General features: G+C 43.1%; 1 long non-coding RNA gene across 1 annotated transcript; it reads right to left on the bottom strand.

The window, feature by feature from the left end:
• Positions 1-200: 200 nt before the first annotated feature.
• On the bottom strand, positions 201-5,725 carry LOC135173951 (uncharacterized). Its single transcript, XR_010301578.1, has 3 exons — positions 5,658-5,725; positions 2,205-2,312; positions 201-972 (listed from the first exon to the last, which is right to left on the bottom strand). It is a non-coding gene; the product is annotated as an uncharacterized LOC135173951 (long non-coding RNA).
• Positions 5,726-13,131: the final 7,406 nt, after the last annotated feature.

Genomic DNA, 13,131 nt, shown 5'->3' with positions numbered 1-13,131 from the left:
AGACATCAAAAAGAGACCATCACCTTTGTCTTGTCACTCATGCCTGGAGAAGAGAAGACTGAGGGGATTGTCTCAGTGCTTCTAAATATCTAAAGTACAGGTGTCAAGAGGATGGGAACAGATTCTTTTTCATTGATGCCCAGGACTGGATAAGGGACATGTAGCAGAGGGGGGCAGAAATTAATTGGTACAAGATAATATTCTATAAAAATATATAATTTATTAATTTCAATATTCTGAACTCTCACCACCCCCAACCACTGAATTTTAACATTAATATTTGTTCTTACATGGTTATGGAAGACATTCTAGGAATAACATCAAACAGTAACTCGTTAATATCTAGCAAACATTCAAACTATAAACAGAGAGAGGAATTTCCCTGTGGCCAAATGCCGCTTGGGGTCAATATGCTGCTTGCCCAGTAGATGGGCTGAAGCTCTTTCTGCTCTATGGCAGAAGGCAATAGAGAATTACAGAGGCATTAAAGCATTACTATTTATTTACAAATTCTTATTAATTATCAATCACCCTCTGGGGCTACATCATAGCCTATATAAATGTCCAATCTTCATGGAATTCTCCCCATGGACGTTGAGGGTATGGGATCTCCTGGCTTCAGGGGGAATTGCAGACAGTCTCTGACTTGTTCTCCTGGCTTCTGGATGCTCTGTCCAGGGATTCTTAGACAGGACCCTCAGATGCAGAGGCAGGATGTCGTGCAGTCTCAACATGATGTCACACTGACCACACAGGCTGATTGCATGCAGACAATCCAGGGTCTGCTGCTAGCAACTCGCAGCAGTGGAGCCTACCAGGCAGTGATAAGGCAGCAGGCGAGCAATAGGGTGCATGGCTGCATGGGAGACTGAGCTCTGTAGAGGCAGGCAATACAGGATCTAGTCCTGGTAACTCACTGCAGTGGTGTGCAAGTGTGCACAGCTGGCTGGGAGCCCATGGGAGATTCTGTCTCTGTAGAGAAAAGTAGATAGCATGGGCAAATAGCACGCAGGCAGGCATAAGCAGAAGCATCAGCACTTTGTTTACCTGTGTACCTCTACTTATCAAATGTGGCCCAAGATTAATGGCCCCTTGGCCACCAAAACGACCAATCAGCTAGGCAGTTAACCAAAGCATACCATGATAGGCAAAAGCCACAAGCATGTTTTTCCCTAGTTTGGGAAAAGCACAGGCCTCACACCTGGCAGGCACAAGCCAAGTGTGTGTACCTTACACAGCCACCTTACACAACCTGGGCAGGCCAGACTTTACAGCCCCAGGCCTATTGTGTCCCTTAAATGTGTTTACCCCTGATGTGGGCAGAAAACATGTTCAGGCAAGACAAGCCTATTTTGGGCCTATGGGCCCTCCATGACAGGGCAATGGGCACAAAGTACAGCACAGGACATTTCATTTGCTTAAAAAAAATAAATCTTTGTTTTGAAAGTATTGGAGCACTGAAATAGGCTGCCCAGAGAGTTACCTGACTGTCCCTCTCTGAAGGCTTTGAAAACCTGTTGGGACCAGATTCTGTGCAAGCTGTTTTAGGCAAACCCACTTGAGCAGGGAGATTGGACTAGATGATCTCCAGAGGTCACTTCTGACCCCTACTATTCTGTGATTTCTCAGCACAAAAACAAGGGAAAACCTACCTATAGAACATTAAAAGTACTTAAGCTGTCTATGTAATTGCATGTTCCAGCCACAGTGCCTTACAGCACTGGAACAGGATGTTACAGTCAATTTTAACTGTGATTCCCACCAGCAGAGCAGCTGATAGAAGCAATTCATCAGCATAGTCAAAGTCAAGCAATTGAGATAACTCAGCCAAGTTACAGATGAGGGATGAAGTTTTGTACTGTAAGGTGTTCTTCCATCATATTCACCATAAATTCTTAGTAAGACCAGCCTATGCATTTGCCAACAAACAGTGGAAAACTCTAAACCTCACCAATAGAGGCCTTCAATCTTGTCTTTCCTCCATAAAAGAAGTTCTACATCTTCAGTTTTGTAAAATGTGTTGGATTTTGAACCCTTACAAAGCATGGATATCTCTTTCTTTTGATGAACATGTCTCCAGAGAGATTAAAGCCTTATTGTGATTTAGGCTAAGAATTAACTACTGCATAATCTGGTCTGTTTCTCACATCAATTTGAGAACACTTAATTCACATCAACTCTAACATTCTTATATAATAAATTACCTGTGACAAAGAATTGTGTCAGGAAATTGGAGGAAAGAGTTACTGGTGCATCTTTCTTATTGCCATGCAAGCCTGCTGGTGGAGAGCTCAAGTAAGGCTGATGCATGCCTAGATTAGGACGAGTTAGGGAAAAGTGACCATAGTCAATAGAATTCCTTGTTTGATTTTCCATTTAACAATCATTTATTTAAAAATTAATGAAATACTTAAATATTCTAAAACTGCCATGGGTGGGTTCAGCAGACAGTCAAATTCTTAATAACTTGGACACATGAATAATTTGGAACACAAGCTCTTTACATGCACTCATGGAGATCATGCTGCAGTTTCATTACCCATTTTGCAATGTCCCTTCTCAAGTGCATGAGCCAGTTTGAAAGATCCAGTTATCAATGTTAGTAACATGAATAATATCTTAAAAGGGGAAATATTAATCAATTATTACTGAGATGCAAATCACTATTTTTTCTGGAGAATAAGGCATGAAATGTATATGGCATTTCTCTCTTTATACAAACAGTAAACTACAGAACTTCACAAGCTAGTAGGAGTTTCTACCTCCAAATATCTCCAAGACTTTGCTATATCTTGAGAAACAAATAATCCTTTTATAGGCATAATGAATATTTTAATATGCATATCACAGCATCACCAAGGTTGGAAGAGACCTCACAGATCATCAAGTTCAACCCTTTACCACAGAGCTCAAGGCTGGACCATGGCACCAAGTGCCACGTCCAATCCTGCCTTGAACAGCTCCAGGGACGGCGACTCCACCACCTCCCCGGGCAGCCCATTCCAGTGTCCAATGACTCTCCCAGTGAAGAACTTTCTCCTCACCTCAAGCCTAAATCTCCCCTGGTGCAGCCTGAGGCTGTGTCCTCTTGTTCTGGTGCTGGCCACCTGAGAGAAGAGAGCAACCTCCTCCTGGCCACAACCACCCTTCAGGTAGTTGTAGACAGCAATAAGGTCACCCCTGAGCCTCCTCCTCTCCAGGCTAACCAATCCCAGCTCCCTCAGCCTCTCCTTGTAGGGCTGTGCTCAAGGCCTCTCCCCAGCCTCATCATCCTTCTCTGGACATGCTCAAGCATCTCAATGTCCCTCCTAAACTGGGGGGCCCAGAACTGAACACAGTACTCAAGGTGTGGTCTAACCAGTGCAGAGTATATGATCCAACTTCTCATGGCTAGGTGTAGGATTCAGCTGTTACCATGCAATCTGCTATAAAGATTACTACAGCCTTTGTTATATCTTCTACTGAAGATGTTTTTCTCCTCATTCTCAATATTATTCATTACAAAGCACATTTTCTCAATAGGTTCATTAATGTTCTGATAGGCCAAAAAGTATTCTGCTAAGATACTCTGATAACTGGCAAAAGGATACTATTTTTTATTAAAAAAGATTGATCATCACCTAGCAGGGTTCCATATTTTCCTTATCTACCAGCCTTTCTGTTATCTAACAGGCACAAAGTACTTGTCAAGGAGCACTCAAACAATTTTCATCAATTATTTTCAAGTTAGGTTGTCTGGAGGTGCATATAATTTTTTCTCCTTCCTTTTTTAATAATGGTATCCATGAATGAATGTCCAGCAGATAAGAAGCTCTTCTATGTTCTGAGCATTTAAAAATTATAAGGAAATGCTGCTCTCTTTCTGGGAACAGCAGGTTGACAGAACAGTGTACTAAGTCTTCTGTCTCAGAGCATAGATTGGTGATCTACAGTGTTGCTTGTTTCCAGAAAGAAATACTTTTGCTAATCAGTAAATTTTTGTCTCTGTTCTAGTTTAAATTTCCCAGAGACTCAAATATAGTTAATAGAACCAATAACAATTTATAGGATGGCTTTCCTTCTTCCCCTTTCTTTCCCAAAGGAAAGGAATTAAATGTAGAGAAAAGAAAGGTAAGCACACCCAAATAAATAATTTCATTTCAGTCTGGAAGTTAAAAGAAAAAAAATTAACAATAAGTAAAAGGTATTTGAGGTAGGGAAGTCACAAAAGGCGCAGGAAAAGGAAAACAAGATCCAAAATATATAAGCACAATCAGATTTGATGGCAATGGGTTTGATCACTTCATGGGTTATGGCCACGTGGTGAAACAAAGAGTATCAGGAAACAGGATGGTGATGCTGGCAGGCAGGGAGAGAAACAGAAAGTGCCTCTTCTTTCATAGGGATCTTAGACAGCAAGGCAGTGTTCAGACCCATCCCCAGGAGGGTCAGGAGGACCTGGGTGTAGAGTCAAGACCACTACCCCAGGAGGGTTAACCCTTTACAGTTTTCTATAGCAGCACCAGTTAATAGTTTCCAGATGAAAGCACTGGCCATAATTTTCTTTTCTTGAAGTGATTAAGTACAGCAGGTTTAAAGAAACAGCCGATTTCTTTAGCTCATAGGTAATAACAGGAGCCCTTAAATGTCATAGTGACAGCCTAATCAGATTCTTCATTTTGAGCCCATTCAGGACTCCATGTAAACATCTTGGCTCGTTATGTGGAGATGTTGTCTGGCATGATGTTTCTGTCTCCAAAGTAAATAATATGATCACAGTTGAAATCTATTATAAAGATGTATTTGTTTGAAGTGTCTACTTCTGAGTGGATTTAAAAAGAAAGTAAAAGTTTAAGTGTCCTCTAAGTAAAATGGGAAATGCAAAGCAGATCTGTAAGTCTGTGCAATGCCTTCAGAGAATATTTTCTTGGATGTTTGCAGATTTGTCTATTTATAGATAATTTGGCTTTTAAAGAGGTTAGCTGGCAGCTGTTCACTAATGCATCAGTAGGGTTGCTACTCCTGTTACACAGTGTCATAGTTTTTTCCCTTTTTGAAGAGAAATATAAATGCCAAGCAGAGAATAAACAAACTCAACAACTTCCTGACATGGGTTGTGTTGAATCTGCTGCTGTTCATACCATGCTCAGCTCATGTTAAAGTCAAAATGAAAGGGCTGGCTGGAAGAAAGTATTATGGGGCTTGAAGTTCAGGTCTCAACTCCAGAGGCTTCCTGCTCTGGTTGTTGTTTTTGGATTCTACATTTTAGGAGTTGGATTTTTTTTTTTTTTTAACCTGGTGAGATGAATGGGAGTTGGTTAGCTCACTCTTTCTCTGCCTTATGCTGGTTTTCTGCCTGCATTTCATGGTGCTTTACCTGCAAATGTGCCAGGTTAAGGTAACCATGCACTGCAATAGTAGCTAAGTCACTGCGCTGTGCATTTTGTTATCCTGTTCCATACGAAACCCTTTTTAAAAATCATCTCTTTATCTCAGCCCAAAGGTTTCTTTTGTCTTTTCCAGCCTTATTGATTCTAGGATTTTAAGGCTCAACCATCACCTGTGACTGAAGTTACAGTAAGCATCAGTTGTGTATCCTACCTAACCGGGGGGCCACACAGGCCCCCCGGCCTTTAGATTCCACTCCCATTCACCCGGTGCACACCACAGGGACTCACCAGTGATGATAGGAGGAGGTCTCCTCTGCCCAGATGGGCACAGCTTAGGGCTCCTGCCTCTCCTGGTGCAGCTTAAAAAGGGGAGTGGGCAGGGAGAGCAAATTGGTCACAGCTGGGGTGAGAGGAAAGGGGAGTGGGCAGGGAGGGCAAAGTGGTCACACCTGGGGTAGGAGAAAATTTCAACAGAACCCAGGTGCTCTGAGATTGAGGGGGGAAAGGGGAAGATGCTGTGGGGTAGTAAAGGGGCAGATATGATGGAAAAGGGGAGGTGGTGCTGAAAGAAGGGAGATGGAGATGAAAAATGGAAGATGGGGGAAAAGGGGATTTAAAGAAACAACAACAAACTGCACTGTTGGCATTGAAATCAGCCTTCTCATGATGAACCCTTTGTTATTTCTGCTTGGAGTAATAATCAGACATCTTCACCAGCTCACTGAAGAACAGCAAATCACACCTATCAAGAGGTAAAAATGAGGAAATAAAGTGGAAAACTAAGAAATTAAAATGAAAATTAAAAAGAAAACAAATTGTAAATACATATATTATAAATATATCTATATACAAAGCATGAGATCTTTCATCTGTTTGGCCATGGAATGCATTCCTGTGTGACCTGTAGTGAGATTTTAAGGTCCTGCTCTGGCAGGGGGGGTGGACTCGATGATCTATGGAGGTCCCTTCCAGCCCCCAACATCCTGTGACCCTGTATAACATTTATTATTGAGTCTGATTTTTAGTTCTGGCTTTCTCATATAGAGCCTGACCAACACAGACAGATTGCATGGGCATTGTAAAGAGTTTCTCTTCAACAAAGACAAAACATATCAGAATGCTGTTTTCTTCTGATCTTTCAGTACTGGTAAGTGTTCATGCTGACATCATTTTTGGTGGGATAAAGCTTAGGAGAAAAGCAATCAACTTTAAACCTGCAATTATTAAAAGAAGTGTCATGGGTTTAAGAAAGTAGAGTATGTCTTAAACCAGAGTACAGACCTCCAGCTGTTAGATAGGTGCAGGAGGTGATTCTGTTTCTGTAAGCCTTGCATCTCCATACAAATGGACATTGCTGTCTGTCTCTTCTGTCTTCTTCTCCCTCTCTCTGCCCCTCTCCAGGTGCAGGCTGCATTATCTTTGCCATACAGGGGACTGGGGCCAGGAGTGGCCTGGCTGGGGCCTGGGGCTGGCAAGATGACTATTAACTGTGGTATGGGCATACAGAGAGGCATGGTGGATGTTGGGGTGGGGGAGGATGACACTGGAGGCCTGGGGTTTTGACCTGGTTTGGAGGGAGGTTGTGTGAAGTTCTTTGAGAACTGCAGCTGAGGAGGACCATGGGTTTGGTGTAGTTTATATGCTTGTGTACTGCTGTCTGTAGTTTGGAGCAGTGCTTCCTCCTAACCTTCTAATTCTTTCCAGCCCTGTGTGTGCAGTGTGTCCTTTACTCTACCTGGGAGGTGCACACAGCAGCTGCCTCCACTCTCTAAACCCAAGATGAGAAGGAAAGGATGAAAACAAAAATGCATCACCTTCTGCTAATTGCTTCGGTGAAAACACACCAGCAGAGTCCTTACATTGAAGACAGCTGGAGTGTACAAAGGACAGATATTCATTTCAAGCTAAAAAACTGACACAGACATTTAGCATTTGAAGAATCCAAACCTTACATAAATTTCATTTGCTATATAATTATTTTAAACAAAACAAAGCTTGGTGTATCTCAGAGTATTCAATAAACTGGGATCTGACAAGACCAATATTTTAATCTTTAGTGCACATAAGATATTTGACAGATGTTTTTCAAGTCTTCTAGATTCAAGTTTTCAGATAATGTTTATAGTCAGTGAAATGGGGTATGCTAGAGGAGGAAAGGGTGCCTTAGCTACCAAATTTCGATGTAGAGGTTGCATCTCAGAAGGACTGGCAGACATAAGCAATTCTCTTCAGCCTCAGGTTAAGAGACTGCATATCTTCAAAGACCAGAACCTAAAACCTGCATGATGAGCACTCAGGAGTATGTTATTTGATGCCTATGTGTTTGTCATCAAAACTTTTACGTGTTTCATTTCACATTCCAAATTTTGCACCTGAAAGTTGGATACTGAAAGCTGGACTTGATGGGTGAACAACTCTTTGGATAAGGAATTGGCTGGATGATCGCACACAGAGTGGTGGTGAATGGCACAATGTCTACCTGGAGACCAGTGCCAAGTGGCATCCCCCAGGGGTCAGTGCTGTGGACAGTGCCATTTAACATCTTTGTCAGTGATACGGACAGAAGAATTGAGTGGACGCTCAGCAAGTTTGAAGATGACACCAAGCTGTGTGGCACATTTGACCTGCTAGAGGGCAGGGATGCCATCCAGAGGGACCTGGACAGGCTGGAGAGGTGGGCCCAGGCCAACCTCATGGCATTCAACAAGGCCAAGCGTGAGGTCCTACGCCTGGGTCAGCGCAATCCCAAGCGCAGATACAGGCTGGGTGGCAAATGGCTGAGAGCAGCCCTGAGGAAAAGGACCTGAGGGTCTGGATTGATGAAAAGCTCAACACGAGCCAGCAGTGTGCACATGCAGCCCAGACAGCAACTGAGTCCTGGGCTGCATCAAGACAAATGTGGAAATGATGCTCCCCTTTACTCTGCTGTCATGAGAGCGCCCAACACAAGAAGGACAACAAACTGTTGGAGCAAGTCCAGAGGAGGGCCACGAAGATGATCAGAGGGCTGGAGCACCTCTGCTATGAGGATAGGCTATGAGAGATGGCTCTACAGCCTGGAGAAGAGAAGACTTTGAGGAGATCTTGTAGTAGCCTTCCAGCATCTGAAGAGGGCCTACAGGAAGGCTGGGGAGGGACTATTTACAAGGTCTTGTAATGGCAGGACAAGGGCTAAAGGGTTTAAACCTTCAGAGGGGAAATTCAAACTAGATATTAGGAAAGGATTCTTTACAGTGAGGGTGGTGAGACACTGGAACAGGTTGCCCAAGGAGGTTGTGGGTGATCCTGTTTTTGACAGGGATCTTATACCTGCTAATTAAGTTTAATTTTGAAAACACCAATTTAAGGTCAGAGGCACATCCAGGAACTGTATTCTTATCCTGTGTTAATTGCTTGAAATTTAGAAATAGATTTGAGTATTTCATTCACTAAAATGAAAAAAAATGAAGACTGAAAAAGACTATTTCTTTTCTGTCCATGTGTAAATATAACAACTTTTTAACAGACATACCTATGCTCATGCAAGTGTAGGTTTATCTGGCTTGGTTTCAGCCTACTTTGCCTTCACTTTAATTCTGAAAATGTCATAACCTTGTCTTATTAGCACAACATGAGCCCTTTTCCTCTGCTATATGCTCTTTTCTTGAGGCTATGAAAGATTATAGAGTTCCTCTAAAGATACAATTATCAAAGCACCAGTTGTGTAAAAAGATATGGTATAACTATGGAACAATTCAACTGTGTCATTGCCATAATCCACTGATGAAGGTCACCAACACCATGCTTTGTCTTTTATCAAAAGCAGAGTTCCTGAGTAACCCATTAGCAGTCACATAGTTTGGCTGTCATGGTCTGCAGCCGTGCATCGAAGAGCAATAACTAGCAGCACTCAGAAAGTCCCTTTGCATACTTTTACTTTGACTGGTCAGGTTGACTAGTGCAAATATTTTTTTTTCTGTTGATATTTAACAAAATCATTTGTCTGAAATAAGCAGCACAAGATTCCTCAGCTTCTCACCAAAAGTCTGTTTTAAAAGACACATTGCAAAAAAAAAAAAAAAGGGGGAAGTATAAAATGATACTGGGGTTCATCATAAAATACATTGCATCAGTGGATGTCATTTTGCTTACTATCTTTACTTGTGGGAATGGTTTTGTGTACTGCATTGTGCTGTTTCTCTGTAGCATATCCAGGTGAAAATGAAAATAAAAGGCAATTAATTACAATAAAGGAAAAGAGGTTGTAGTGAAGTGGGTGTTGTCTTGTCTTGTCTCAAGTAACTAGCAATGGGACGAGAGGAAATGACCTCAAGTTGGTTTAGCTTGAATATTAGGGGAAATTTCTTTACCAAAAGGGTGGTCAAGCACTGAAGTAGGAAGCCCAGGGAAATGGTGGAGTCAGCATACCTGGAGGTGTTCAAATATTGTGTAGACACGAATCTTCAAGGACATGGTTTAGCGACCAAGGCAGTGTTGGGCTGATGGTTGGATTTGATAATCTCGGAGGTCTTTTCCAACCTTAATAATTCTATGATTGTATGATGTGGTGGTTTCAGAGGTTCCAGGTTATCCTAGATTTCCCTAAAAAACTACAGAGATGAAGACCCACCCCAGGGGATGAATTAATCACCCCTGGATACTGTAATTATGTTATTGTGATGGTTTGGGAGTTACCCACCCCCCTCTTATGAAATTACTCAGACTAGAGTCAGCTGGCTGGAAGTTAAGGAATGAAGCTTTATATTCACAGCTTAGCCAATGGCATCCTGGCCTGCATCAGGAACAGTGTGGCCAGTAGGACAAGGGAGGTTATTCTTCCCCTGTACTCAGCACTGGTCAGGCCACACCTTGAGTACTGAGTCCAGTTCTGGGCCCCTCAATTCAAGAAAGATGTTGAGGTGCTGGAACATGTCCAGAGAAGGGTGACAAAGCTGGTGAGGGGCCTGGATCACAAATCCTATGAGGAGAGGTTGAGGGAGCTGGGGGTGTTTAGCCTGGAGAAGAGGAGGCTCAGGGGTGATCTTATTACTGTCTACAACTACCTGAAGGGAGGTTGTAGCCAGGTGGGGGGTGGCCTCTTCTCCCAGGCAACCAGCAATAGAACAAGGGGACACAGTCTCAAGTTGTGCCAGGGTAGGTATAGGCTGGATGTTAGGAAGAAATTCTTCACAGAGAGAGTGATTGGCATTGGAATGGGCTGCCCAGGGAGGTGGTGGAGGCACCGTCCCTGGTGTTCTTCAAGAAAAGCCTGGCTGAGGCACTTAGTGCCATGGTCTAGTTGATTGGTTAGGGCTGGGTGCTAGGTTGGACTGGATGATCTTGGAGGTCTCTTCCAACCTGGTTGATTCTATGTTTCTATGATTCTATACAAGCAGGTATTTACAATACATTACAAATCTATACAGCTATATACAAAAATATACAAGTTAAAAGTAATACAGAAACACAATACCATTTCCAGAAATCAGAGTCCCCAGGTGGGGCTCCCAACCACCCTCCTTCCTTCTTTCCACCCCTCTACCTTATCCCAAAGTCTGCCTTACTGTCAAGGTGAGCTACGAGGATTGGCAAGGGGATTAGAAGCAGAAAGATTAGTTGAGTGATGCAGATCCAAGCCAAAGAGAAACACAGACTACAACAGACAGAGACACACACTGTCTTATCTGTGTTTGTGTCCTTGCTTTTACACATCTCAGCAAGCCTTTTCACAGACAATAATCTCATTTTCTCATTAAAATATTCCAATTAGCCTGAAACCAACACAGTTATTTAATTCCATAATCCTGCAAACACTTTAAATGTAAGCAGCAAAGTCAGTTCACTCTGTTTTCCCCCTTTTCCTTTCATCTCTCCAGAGGAATCCTTATCTGGGTAACTATGTAGGAGTACCCTGCAGGCCATGGCCTTCAAGGCCACAGGCCACAGTGAATCTGACCTGCTTGAAGCCTAACTGGTAGAAAATGGGGATAAGAGAAAATGTGCACTGCTATTGGGGTGGTTTGTGTTTGCCTGGGGGGAAGTTTTGGGGGGGAGTTTTATGTATCCTACATCTGTATTGGGTGTTAAGGGTTCAGGTGCACCGTACCTGTTCCTGCACGTTTTTAACTACAACCTTTTTGTACTCTTCTCCAATTCAGCAAGAGTGCAATTATTTTCCTGCCCCTTTTCCTTAGAAAAAGAGTAGGTTAGGGACACCTCAGGCTGCTGTGCTGCCACACAAACCCTACCACATGCGACTAGCTGTGAGTGCTGTTTGCACCGAGGCAACTAGCAGAAGGTGATGTGGTTTTGTTTTCATCCTTTCCTTCTCATCTTGGGTTTAAGGAGTGGAGGCAGCTGCTGTGTGCACCTCCCAGGTAGAGTAAAGGACACACTGCACACACAGGGCTGGAAAGAATTAGAAGGTTAGGAGGAAGCACTGCTCCAAACTACAGACAGCAGTACACAAGCATATAAAATATACCAAACCCATGGTCCTCCTCAGCTGCAGTTCTCAAAGAGCCTCCTTAGGCCAAAGCTTCACACAACCTCCCTCGAAACCAGGCCAAAACCCCAGGCCTCCAGTGTCATCCCCCCCCTGCCCCAACATCCACCATGCCTCTCTGTGCCCCCAGACCACAGTTAATACTCATCCTGCCAGCCCCAGGCCCCAGCCAGGCCACTCCAGGCCCCAGTGCCCTGTATGGCAAAGATAATGCAGCCTGCACCTGGAGAGGGGCAGAGAGAGGAAGAAGAAGACAGAAGGGATAGACAGCAATGTCCATTTGTATGGAGATGCAAGGCTTACAGAAACAGAATCACCTCCTGCACCTATCTAACAGCTGGAGGTCTGTACTCTGGTTTAAGACATACTCTACTTTCTTAAACCCATGACACTTCTTCTAATAATTGCAGGTTTAAAGTTGCCTTTCTCCTAAGCTTTATCCCACTAAAAATTATTTCAGGATGAATACTTAACCAGTACTGAAGGACCAGAAGAAAACAGCATTCTGATATGTTTTGTCTTTGTTGAAGAGAAGCTCTTTACAATGCCCATGCAATCTGTCTGTGTTGGTCAGGCTCTATATGAGAAAGCCAGAACTAAAAAATCAGACTCAATAATAAATGTTATACAGGGTCACAGGATGTTGGGGGCTGGAAGGGACCTCCACAGATCATCGAGTCCAACTGCCCTGCCAGAGCAGGACCTTAAAATCTCACTTCAGGTCACACAGGAATGCATTCCATGGAGAAACTGATGAAAGACCTCATGCTTTGTATACATATACTTTTATATTTACAATTTGTATTTGTTTTTCTTTTTTTCATTTTTATTTCTTAGTTTTCCACTTTATTTCCTCATTTTTACCTCTTGATAGGTGTGATTTGCTGTTCTTCAGTGAGCTGGTGAAGATGTCTGATTACTACTCCAAGCAGAAATAGCAAAAGGTTGCTCATGAACAGGCTGCTTTCAATGCCAACAGTGCAGTTTTTTTTTTTTTTTTTTTTGTTAAATCCCCTTTTCCCCCATCTTCGTTTTTTCATCTCCATCTCCATTCTTTCAGCACCACCTCCCCTTTTCCATCATCTCTGCCCCTTTACTACCCCACAGCATCTTCCCCTTTCCCCCCTCAATCCCAGAGCACCTGGGTTCTGTTGAAATTTTCTCCTACCCCAGGTGTGACCACTTTTGCCTCCCTGCCCACTCCCCTTTCCTCTCACCCCAGCTGTGACCAATTTGCTCTCCCTGCCCACTCCCCTTTTTAAGCTGCACCAGGAGAGG

The sequence above is a fragment of the Pogoniulus pusillus genome, chromosome 3 (genome assembly GCF_015220805.1).
Source record: "Pogoniulus pusillus isolate bPogPus1 chromosome 3, bPogPus1.pri, whole genome shotgun sequence".
Taxonomy (NCBI): domain Eukaryota; kingdom Metazoa; phylum Chordata; class Aves; order Piciformes; family Lybiidae; genus Pogoniulus; species Pogoniulus pusillus.
This window is presented reverse-complemented; position numbering and strand designations above follow the sequence as displayed.